This window comes from Protopterus annectens, chromosome 6.part0, assembly GCF_019279795.1.
Source record: "Protopterus annectens isolate FY-2018-M chromosome 6.part0, PAN1.0, whole genome shotgun sequence".
NCBI classification, from domain to species: Eukaryota; Metazoa; Chordata; order Ceratodontiformes; family Protopteridae; genus Protopterus; species Protopterus annectens.
Window position 1 is genome coordinate 1,811,067,487 of NC_056737.1, and position 12,366 is coordinate 1,811,079,852.

Genomic DNA, 12,366 nt, shown 5'->3' on the forward strand with positions numbered 1-12,366 from the left:
TTTCGGGTGTTCCCGAAGAGCATTGCAGCTTTTCTGATTTGCATTACGATTTACATTTCTTGTAATCATAAAGTAAGTATTCGACAATAAAACTGAGTCCAGAACGAATTGTATAATCTGTTATATGTTTAAGTTTTCCTATTAAGTTTGTTTTTATTTAGATGATTCTCCTTAATGATAGTAGGAGGTACTTGGATTGTGTACTGATCATTGCAGATTTTTCGGTATGCCTTAAACTAATGAGTAAGGAAAATAACGATTCGGGGTGACGCCCGAGTCCTCACTACTCATGTGAGATGTATTTTTGAGCGGGTACAGGTCGTCCTGGGGTGACTTGCCTACTTTGCGAGATGCCTAGGTGTATTGATCTGCCCGACACCCCAATTTGTATTTAAAAATAGAGCTTGGGTGTCTTTTTGGTATTTTTAAGCCAGGTGCAAACGTAAACCTATTGTAGAGAAACAAATTGGATAATGCAGTTGAGAAACCAAGCGGTTGAAGTTTTGATTTCAAGAGACTGAGAGGTGTAATTTCATCGCACAAATGAGGACGCTGTCACGTGGAACAAGCACGTACATCACATACTAACCAACTACTGACATTTTCGGCCAGGAAGCTCCCAATCTACTGACATTTTTTTTCACATACTGGTTAAAATGAGTAATTATATACTTATATAAGGTTCTTTTGCTTGGTTACTATGATTCAGTTTTTAAACAGCATGGAACATTGTCTTTTTAAGACTCAACTCGAAGAATGTTTTTCATAATGAAGTATGCATGCAAATAAATACACAGAACTCTGCCTTTATATTGTACAAGAAAAACAATGGAAAAATCTGAGAACGTGCATGAGCTACTTACTAAAAAGGAAACAAAGAATCTTAACCCTCTCTCAACCTCTTAGCGCAAGAAATCTGGATAAGGCCTAAAATAATTGGGGGGGGGGGGGGGGGAGACAAGGGTCCCAAAAATAGGATCGATTTTAAATATTGCTCTTATAAGCTTAGACACTTGCTAGAGTAACAGGATTTGTAGTAGTATGCATTTTTTGAAAGAGTGACGTTTGTATCTCAAATGTATGTCATTATTTAGTGACTTCAATGCTGCGGTGGTGGTGCTGCGGTAGCGTTGTCGTCTCACAGTTAGACGTTGCCCATTCGATTCTCAGTTAGAGCGTCTTCTGTGTGGTGACATGCGTGAATGGGCGTTCCTTCGTTGAAGGTTGTGCGTTAGGCCCGGCAAGCCAGCATGTAAAAATCTACTGCCAATCATTAGCGGACCGGAGTTCCACTGTGGCGACCCCTAACCGGGAAAAGCCGAAAGACACAAAATTTAGTGACTTCAATCCTCAGTGATTTGCCAGGAAAACACAAATTTTACAAGGTACACACCAAAATTATGAGGCAAAAATCTGGGCATTCTGCAAAAATCTGGGCAGTTGATAGGTATGCCCCCAGATACACATACCAAAAAAAAAAAAAAACTTGTTTGATAGCTCCAAATGTCTGCCATTACTAATTTTTAGGAAGTTTTGGGGTGGCACAGTAGTGCGTGGATAGTGTTATTGCCTCACAGCAAGAGATTCTCTGGTTTGAGCATTGGCTAGGGTGCTTTCTGTGTGGAGTCTAAATGTTCTCCCTGTGTTCCTATGGGGCTTTTTTCTGGGTGCTCAGGTTTACTCCCACATTCCAAAAATATGTACTAGGTGAATTAGACACTAAATTGGCCATATGTGTGAGTGTGTGTTGCAGAAGAATTGCTACGGCAGTGCTAGCCACCTAGCAGTGTAAACCTTGGCTCTAGATGATTGTCACTGCTGAAGTGACACCCCAACGCCATGTGCAAGAATGAGGAAAAGGGGTTATAGATAGAGGGAATATAAATTAATATTGGTATTGTATCCGCTGTGGTGCAGCGGTAGTGTTGTTGCCTCACAGCAAGAGGTTCTCCTGTTCGATTCTCAGCTGGAGTGCCTTCTGTGTGGAGTCTGCATGTCCTCCCCGCGGTCGAGTGGTCTTAAATAAATGCATGCCTTGGCTCTAGATGATTGCCACTGTTAAATGTCCCAACGACCCCATGTGCAAAAATGGGAAAAGGGGTTTTAGATGGATGAATACAGACACTGGCTTGAAAAACATTGGCACTTGAAAGAACTGGCTTGGCACTTGAAAGAACTGGCTTGAAAAACATTGGCATGCGAAAGAACTGGCTTGAAAAACATTGGCATGTGAAAGAACTGGCTTGAAAAACATTGGCATGCGAAAGAACTGGCTTGAAAAACATTGGCATGTGAAAGAACTGGCTTGAAAAACATTGGCACGTGAAAGAACTGGCTTGAAAAAATTGGCATGTGAAAAAATTGAGGAATGGAGCAGAAAGGAATTAACATTACAAACCATTTGAAAAAGGTAAAATAGTAAATGAGGTGATGTAAGGGGTATTTTGGCCATTGAAAACTTTGACATTAACACAGCTCGTAGAAAATGAAATGCATTATTTTTACTGCCGAATAAGCCCCCCACCCCCCAAGAAAATAACGTTAAACACATATTCCCTGTACCAAAAAAAACACTAAAATGAATGAGAATGCACAGCAGACACCATAGACCCAATTTAGCTTTTGACCACAGCAGTTAAAAGAAATAAATATATAGCACTAATTTACAAAGCGCAATGATCTACTAATGAGCATGCCCAATAGCAGCACTGGCCATAATCGGATTATAATGAAAGCAGTACATTGTAAATTTATTGAATACATGACTAAAAACAAAAATAACTATCCAGTAACGACATGATTTAGCACAATCTCAAATGCACTGTATTAACTTCTGAGCATGCATCCACAAAAAAAAAAAGGAAAAAGTCCATAAACATTTTACCTTTTAAAAATTCTTCTTGCAAGAGCATCTAAAATAAACTACAATGTACGGCAGACTCCATGGACCCGTTTTACCTCAAAACATAGCAATTAATAGTAATTTACCCAGCACAGCGATACAATAAACCGGCCAAAGCAAAATCAGCACACCCATATTCACACATTACAAGCAAAGCAGGATATTTTAACCTTATTAAAGGCAGCATAAAAAATAAAATGCATACATTTACAACTATAAATAAAAACAATCTTGAAACAGCTTTGGCAAGTTGGCAGCATGTACCTACTAGAATAATAAATGCACGTTAACTATTAACATTCCCCCTCAAAAGGTAGACCTGTACCATATGCACATTGACTTGCAAGAACAGGGAAAATTACCCAAACAGTATATCCTAACTTCCTGAAAACAGCATTAAATTGTACACATTTACACACAAAAAAGTGCAAACTATGCTTGAACATTTTCTATTTGCAAACAGAAAGTACCCTGGAAAAAGCTAGAACAATAGAAATACATCACACTACATTTATATTTAAGACTGCCCCCCACCAGAAATAAACAAAACTATACACACGGTTCAGCCTTTAAAAAGTAACGCTTCCAAATCATACCCCCAACAACAATCACAATTACATATACATACACACACAGGTGTTATACCTTTAAAAACTACTACTAGAAAATCTCAAAATAACCACTGCACAGATTTAAATACTGTGTACTGCATCCCCATCTACCTCTAAACATTAAAAACCTAAATGAAGCACAATATTCCCATTTTAAACTACTACTCAAAAATCTCAAAATAACCACTGCACAATTTTAAATACTGTGTACTGCACCCCCCATTCACCTCTAAACATTAAAAACTTAAATTTAAATAAAGCACAATATTCCCATTTAAAACTACTACTTGGAAATCTCAAGATTACCACTGCACAGAGTTAAATACTCCATACTACACCCCCATTAACCTCTAAACATTAAAAACTTACAGCACAATAGTTCCATTTTAAATAACTAAAGCCACAAAATACTATGTACAGTGCTTACCACTATCACAGTTTTTGCTGGACTAGCTGACTTCCTTCCAGCTGGAATGGCTGGCTGGATGACTGTCTCTCTGTCTGCTGAGTGGCTGGGCTGGCTGGCTAGCAAGTCCCCTTGCTGGCTAGCAGGCTCCCTTGCTGGCTTTTTGGCTGGCTGACTGGCTTCCTTGCTGGCTTCTTAGCTGGCTGACTAGCTTCCTTGCTGGATTCTTGGCTGGCTAGCTGGCTTCCTTGCTGGCTTCTTGTCTGGCTGGCTTCCTTGCTGCCTTATCTCAGTCCTTTCCGAATCATAGGTTCATACTAGGCTATCTGCCCTAGGGCATTTATAAGCCTAGCCAGAGTGTGTTTGGCTTTCGCCGCCCATTTTAAATAAATTTTGCTATGCCCTTTTTTGAGGTTAGTATACTGTGCCTCTGTCTAATAGTGACACAGAAGTGATACCCGGGGTAAACCTATGATCTCCCATCCACTCATCAAGATTCCTCTTGAAGAGAGTCAATGAGGGACTCTGCCTAACCTGGACTGGGATTTTATTCCAGAGTGAAGGGAGCCTCTGGGTTATGAATCTGTCCCTCCAGCATGTCCTATTTATTTCAGTGCTGAGGTTCAAGTCTCTCGAGCGTGGCTCGATGGGATTTGGATTTTCTGAGGTGCAGCATGTCCATTAATTCCGGGTTGGACATGGCTTTATATGTCAGGCACAGATCGCCTCTGAGCAGGCGGTATGCCACTGAGTAGAGCTGGAGTTTCTTTAACCGGGCAGCATATGGCATCTGTTTGAGCCCTTTGATCCTCTTGGTGAGGTACTTTTGTGGTCTTTCCAGTTGCTGCAGGTGTCTGGTAAGGTACATCCCAAAAGGGGCATTGTACTCAATTATGGGCCTGATGAGGGATGAGTAAAGAGGCACGATGACCACCCCTGATCTAGATGTGAATCCCTTCATGATTAGGTGGGCTATATAAAATGTTTTTCTAACCACTTTGGCCACGTGGTTGTCAAATGAGAGATTGCTATCAACTTGGGTCCCCAGGTCCCTAATTACTTCTTCTGTACTTAATGGATTACCATCTATGTCGTAATTTGTGGGCACTTTGTTTTTGCCAAAGGGGATGACTATACACTTTTTGGGGTTTAGCTTGAGGCCATGGCTCTGGCACCAGTTGTCTGTTTCTATGAGGCCCTTTTGGAGGATGCTTGTGTCGGCTGGAGAGTCAATTATGGCGCCCAGTTTGCAGTCATCTGCGAACTTGGTCAGCCACAGTCCTTCCATGTTGGCCTGTAACTCCGAGAAATATATACAGAACAAGAGTGGTCCCAGGACTGAGCCTTGTGGGATGCCACTTGTAACTGGTTTGGAGTCTGACATGGCTCCAGCAATTCTAACCAGGTGGGTTCTGTCCTTGAGCCAGTTTGCAACCCATCTAGTGACATAGGGGTTTATATTTAAGCTGGTGAGCTTATCTATAGTGCCCGAGTGGGGTATTGTATTGAAGGCTTTTGCAAGGTCCAGGTAGGCCCTCGTCAATGGTCTTGGTGACTGTTTCAAAGAAATCGACCAGGTTTAAGAGGCAGGATCTGCCCTTAACAAAGCCGTACTGGGTAGGATCCAGTGTCTGTAGGTTCCCAATATCTTTATTTATGAGGTCCATGATGATCCTTTCCATAGCTTTGCAGACCAAGCTAGTCAGGCTTATGGGGCGATAGTTTCCAGGATCCGTTGAGGCACCGCCTTTGTGGAGAGGGACCACTGTTGCTGTACGCCACTCTTTGGGTACATATCCTGTAGTAAGGCTGAGAATGAACAGTAGTTTTATGTTTGGGTTTAGCTTTTCTTGGAGTTCATGTAGGATGCAGCCCGGGACACCGTCTGGTCCCATTGGTGCTGTGCTTTTTGCTTTGGAGAGGGTGGCTCTTACCTGAGCATCTGAGATGTCAGGGGGGCAGCACTCTGCTGGGATAGATATTTGCCCTTTTGGTGGGAAGGGGGGGGGTAAGTTTGCACTGAACCTGTCAGCTAGGATGTTGACAATTTCTGTGGGTTTGGTGTATTTTTTGTCATTTTGGACTAATTCTGAGCCTATCTTGGAATTTCCACCCAGGTTCCTAACGTAACTAAAGAAAGCCTTGTGATTATCCTTAGTGTCCTGTGCAATTTTTCTCTCAAAGCTGGCCTTAGACGATTTTATGAGTGCCCGTAGTTTTTTGCTAATACTGATCAGAGATGCCTTCCCTTTTTGGGATTTTGCTCTATCATGTAGTAGCTTCCTCCTTCTATTGTATAGTTTGTTTATGGCTGGGGTCCACCAGACAGGACGTCTGCCTTTGGAGGATTGGGTCTTGGTTTTATTTGGGATTGCATGATCCATGCATTTCTGAAGGTGTTCATAGAATGCGTTTATAAAAGATTCTGCGGTCTGGGCAGTATTTTCCACAGGCCCGGGGGCTTTGAAGGATTCCACCTCGGTTTTGAGGAGTGAGAAGTTTGCTTTAGAGAAGTTTTTCACTGTGGTTTTTTGGGCAGGGGGTGGGGTCGGGATGTGAATATCCAGTGAGATTAGTTTATGGACTGATCTTACCAGTGAGGGATACACTTCTGGTCTGGAGCATAGAGTCCCCATGTTGGTGATGATCAGGTCCAGTATGTTTTCCCCTCTTGTGGGAGTGGTAACAAGTTGTTCCATAGAATTTGAGTTTATAAATTCTAGGAACCTTTGGGCTAGGGTGTTGGAGCTAGAGTAATGCTCCCAGTCTATGTTTGGGTAGTTGAAGTCACCCAATATAATGGTGTTTGGAGAGACCTTCATATTTTCCAGTGTTCTCAGGAAGGCCGAGTCGGGTTCCTGGGTTTGGGAGAAGAAGTTAGCAGCTGTAGAGCACTAATACAAAACCGCTCTACAGCTGCAACCTTTGTAGGGCTCTTCCGACATGAATCCCTGCTCCCTTCCATCCTTGCAGCCAATTGCTGCTTGAATTACACCACTCGGACCTAACAGGGAATACCTCTAACTGCAGGTCTGGGTTGGTGACGTAGCCGCATTGCCGTGGAATAACCGGAAGTATTTTTGGCTTTTCCACTGCAATTCAGCTACACTGAAAAACAGGACTTTTAAAGTCCCACTGCCTGACAATGCAGGCAATGGGATGAAAAGACTCAACTCGTGAGTGTCCCGCTGACAACGGGACGGCTGGTAATCGTATTCGTAGGAGATTACTAGGCTTACAGCTCAAGAGTCCTTACAAGCCTAGCCAGTTTTACACATATTTTACCCAGTTTTCTATCCCTAAGAGAAAGGTAACAAGGGTCAGTAAGCTGGGTTTTGACTACTTTTACAGATTGCCTCTGTCCATAAGGGACATGGGCACCACCCCAGGGATGAATCTGAGATTTCCCATCCATTGGTCCCGATTGCACTTAAAGATAGTCAGGGAAGTGCTCTGCTTCACGTGACTAGGAAGCCTATTCCAGAGGAGAGACACATATCTATCACTCTGGCACAGTCTATTCATGTCAGAGATCTGGTTTAGATCTTTGGAGCGAGTAACCCTCGTGCAGTTAGTTTTGTGAATATGCAGCACTCCCATCAGGACCAGGTCAGAGACTGCCTTGTAAGTCAGACACAGATCACCCCTCAGTAATTGGTAGGAAAGTAAAGACAGTGACAGGACTTTTAAGTATTCCACATATGACATGTTGGTTATACCCTGTGTTTCTTTGGTGAGAAACCTCTCAGGAAGCTCCATCTGTTGTAGATGCCTAGTGAGGTACAGGCCAAAATGTGCATTGTACTCGATTACTGGTCTGATGAGGGCTGAATACAGTGGTACAATGACATCCTTATACCTGGATGCCATGTCCTTACATATAAGATGAGCCACATAGAAGGATTTCCTCACCACCATGGACACATGGTGGCCAAAATTCAGATTACTATCTGAGCACCCAGATCTTTCACCACTGGGTCCACTCTTAGGGAGTGCTATCAATGTTGTAATTTTCAGGGGTATTTGATTTCCCAAAGGGTATTATTATGCACTTCTTCGCATTTAGTTTGAGGTCATGGCTCTGATACCAATCATTAGTCTGCATCAGACCTTTTTGAAGGATATCAACATTGTTTGAGGAGTCGATGATTGCTCCTAACTTGCAGTCATCAGCAAACTTGGTCAGTCACTAGTGACTGGCCTCTTGCTGGATATAGATTCTTCCACTCTAACAACATATGTCCTAACCATGAGCCATTTGCCTATCCATCTGGTGATGTATAGGTTTTTGCCCAATTTTGTGAGTTTATCTATAATATCCAAGTGGGGTATTATGTCAAATGCCTTGACCAGGTCAAGGTAGGTAGTATGCACCTTCTTAAAGAAATTCGCCAGACTGAGCAGGCAGGACCTGTCTTTGACAAAGCCAAACAGGGTTGGGTCTAGAGTCTGGAGATTTCCTTTGTCATTGTTGATCAGGTCCACGATTATCCTTTCCATAGCCTTGCAAATGAAGCCAGTCAAGACTTATGTGTCGCTAGTTTCCTGGATCAGTTGATGGTTTACCCTTCAGCAGAGACATGACTGTAGCTGTACTCCACTCTGCTGGGACAAAGTCTGTCTGGAGGCTGTGGTTAAATAGAGATCGATCTGAATGGGTCTGCTAAGTCATGTTTCAAGCTATTTAACAGGCACCCTGGGACTCTGTCAGAGTCCATTGATGCCATGTTTCTAGCTTTAGAGAGTGCAGTGATGACCTGTTCTTTTGTGATAACAAACAAAGGAATGATAGGGGTTATTTTATGGGGTGTGACAGGAGGTGACGAGGGGTGAAACTTGAGCTGAATTTATCGGTCAGCTGGTTTTCTATTTCTTCTGGCTGAGTATAGGTAGTGCCATCTACAGCCAACATAGCACATAGTGCAGTGTTTCTCTTAAGATTTTGAACATAACTAAAAATGCTTTGTGGTTATCCTTTGCTTGGAAGGCTATTTTAGTCTCGTATTTAGCTTTTGAAGTCTTGATTAGCTCCCTGATTTGCCTGTTGAGACTAATGAGGATTTCTTTTTCCATTGTGCTCCCTCCCATTTACTGTAGAAAGGTTCATAGGTTCATAGATTAGTACTAGGCTAACTGCCCTTATGGGCCATTTTAAGCCCAGTCAATTAACCCATGTAAGAATCAAACCCTGTACTTTGTGTCTGTAAGGCAAATATCTTAACCATTATGTCTCCTTCCTTTTGTTGTACAGTCCATTTATGCCAGGGGTCGACCAGGGTAGTTTGCTTTTCTGTCTGGACCTGGGTTTAGTTCTGTCAGATACTGCTATTTCTATGCAGCTGTTTAAGTGGTTGTATAGGGCATTTGTGTATACTTCTGCATAGGCCTGTGTGTTTATGGGGTTAAGCGGAGCTTTAAAAAATACCTGTGCTATCACTTAATAGGAGGCAGTTTGCCTTTGAAAAATTCTTTAGGGTTTTAGGGTTTGATGGGATTACTACCACTACATTTATTTCAAAGCAGACCAATTCATGATCCAATCTTACCAATGAGAACATTATGGGGGGGGGGTACGATGCTCCACCATGTGTGTGAGTACTATGACAAGGATATTAGAGCCCCTAGTGGGAGTGCAGACTAGCTGTTCAAAAGCATTTGCATTGACAAAGTCCAGGAATCTCTGAACCTGTATGTTATTGGTTGCATATGTTTCCCAGTTTATGGAGGGGTAGGTAAAATCACCCATGAGTAGTGCGTTAGGCTGAATGATAAGTGATTCTAGTAACTTTAGATATGTGGAGTGGATTTCATATGAAATAGGGATGATATGGTGGGGGAATGGGCCTGTGGTCAGCTGGATATAGAGTAGTTCAAGTGAGTTATCCTGCTTGACCAATCTAGAGGTGTGATTGCTTTTTATATAAATGGAAACACCTTCTCCCTTCATTTTTTTCCTTTTCAGAGGGTGGTCTGAATGTGTGATAGGCATTGTAGCCTTGCACTTCTGGGGTGCTTTCCACAGCCTTGAACCACATCTCTGTAACTATACAGACATCAGCATTCTCCAGGGCAAGGAGAGATTCCAAGGAGTGCAGTTTCTTGTTAAGACTCCTAGCACTGGGCAGCACTACCTTCAGCCTAGCATTAGAAAAATGTGTTACATCGGTAGGTCTGTTGGTTTGGAACTGCTTAAAAAAATGCACCATGGGGTGGCTAATGCCTTGGCCAGTATTTGAAAGCCTAGTGGTGACAGGTGCAAACCATCTCTGGCAAAGCAGTTGTCCCAGGCTGACAAATATTGGATCCCCTTGGAATGACAACAGTAGCTAAGCCAATTATTGAAGTCAATCGTTTTCTATTTGTATTCTGGCATCATTCTTGGTGAGGCTAGAATACTGCTCAATGTGAGGCTCATACCAGCCTGCAACATGTATTCAGAGAGGTCAATCTTATCTCTCTTCATATAGTCCAGGGAGGTATATCTCAGGTCAGTCACACTTACATGGACTATGACTGAGTAATACTAGCACTTGTGGTTAAGTAACCTGAGTGCCTGTGTGATCTGGTGAATCCTGGCCCTTGACAGGCAACGGACTGTAACACTCTCTTTATCCAGTCTCGTGAGGGGGGATGTCTGTGTGTCAAAATGAAGTCTCGTGACCAAGATGTTTGAATGTGTGGTGTTTTGCCTTAGAGGATTTGCTTGTGGAGACACTGTGATGTATGTTTTTATCTGCAGTGGTTGGTTTTGACTTGATTTTGTTTGCATGTAGTTTTTGAGGGCAGTGTGTGGGAGGCCTCTGAGGTTTTGGTAAGTTACTTGTGAGTACCTCTACATATGTGGGTTTGTGTGATGAGACCTTATTTAGTGAGGGAAAGGATGTACATGTGCTGACAACCTGTTTGTAATTTGATTTGTCAGTATGTGAGAGTCATGTCTCAATTTTCGTAATGTAACTACATCTCTCAAATACTGTGTTTATTTAAGGATTAAGTGGTTGTCAGTATGAGTCTATATTATGTCAGCGCAACGGCATTACAGCAAATGCTATTTCGCTGACACATATACACCAAACTCCAGAAAGAGCGAAACCCCAGGTCACTGACTGTTTTCCCAGGGAAAACAAACGGTAGACCAACAAAACACAACACACCATGTAAAACATTACAAAGTGGGAGGTTTCGCCCCCACACCCCCCCCTAACTAAATATACCAACTCCGAGATCGCACTACAGTGGGGTAAAGGTCAATGTCACAGCTCAGAGCTTTTGCTCTTTTTGGAGTTTGGTGTGTATATATGTCGGCAAAACAGTATATGCTGTAATGCCATGTCACTGACATAATATAGACCCGTCAGTATACATGAGACAACTGCTACATTGCTTCAGGATGCCTATGTCCACCAGGCTGGCCAGAGAGATAGCAGAAGTACCTATCCATGGTTTCAGTTTTTTTTTTTACTATGGGTTTAACCAAGGAGAAGATTGGGGAGATTTAACTGGACTGTGATGATAGCACATGGATGAAGAATGGGTGCTATACTCAGTATGAACTGCAGCTATCCAACAAGGCAATGTTGCTCTACATAAAACTCAGATGCTCCTAGGGGGAAGATTGCAGAGATAGTTATTCTATGGAAAATTTTAACTTGATAGTGTTTGCATCTGCACAGGGCACTTCTAACCACCACTGCATGGATAGCCGCTTAGCACAAACACTGGCCTCATATAGAATCAGAAAAACAAGTTTTATAACAGCAAACCCTACAGACCAATTATAAAAACACACAATAAGCCTTCATTCAGCAGCCCCCAACTCAAATAAGTTTGCTACAGTCCGCTTCTATCACAAGAGTGCAGTCAGAAAACACTCTTAATACAAAAATACTGGTTTTAGAGTTCAAGTGCAGGGAAACCACGCAATCTAGATACTACTGTCCCGTAAACTCGAAGACACAATGTAATTAAGTACTACAGCGGGAATGGAAACAGCTCATCTTTGAAACTCTACTGTAGTGCAAGAAATATAATAAATAATGCAGGATCCTTATGAAATACAGTAAAAATAATCAGCAGAAGTGCAAAATGATACTTTCTTTCTCTTACCAGAAGATGAATTTAGATGTAGCAGATCAAGTGTAAATCTCAGGCAAAGTAGCCAAGCCAAGAGCAGAAAGATAAACTATTTTAATGGTGTATACATTATTAAATAACTAAATCCTATAAACATCTTATCATCAACTGTATGAGGCACACTGGAGTATCTGAAGATCTATTCAAAAACAAAAAAAAACGGTCCTCTTTTTGAATCTCTGCTATAATTTATGAAGGGTAATGCTACGATTTTTACTGTCTAGAAAATGAGAGGCATGCTGTACAGTTTGGAGGAAAAGGATGGCAAATCTTGGCAGAATCTGCTCTTACCCCTCAGCTGGACAAATCCCACC

General features: G+C 42.2%; 1 non-coding gene across 1 annotated transcript; it reads left to right on the forward strand.

Annotated features, from left to right (window-relative positions):
- The first annotated feature begins 226 nt into the window (after positions 1 to 226).
- Positions 227 to 375, forward strand: LOC122805090. The gene has a single exon (XR_006365305.1). It is a non-coding gene; the product is annotated as a U12 minor spliceosomal RNA (small nuclear RNA).
- The last annotated feature ends 11,991 nt before the right edge of the window (positions 376 to 12,366 follow it).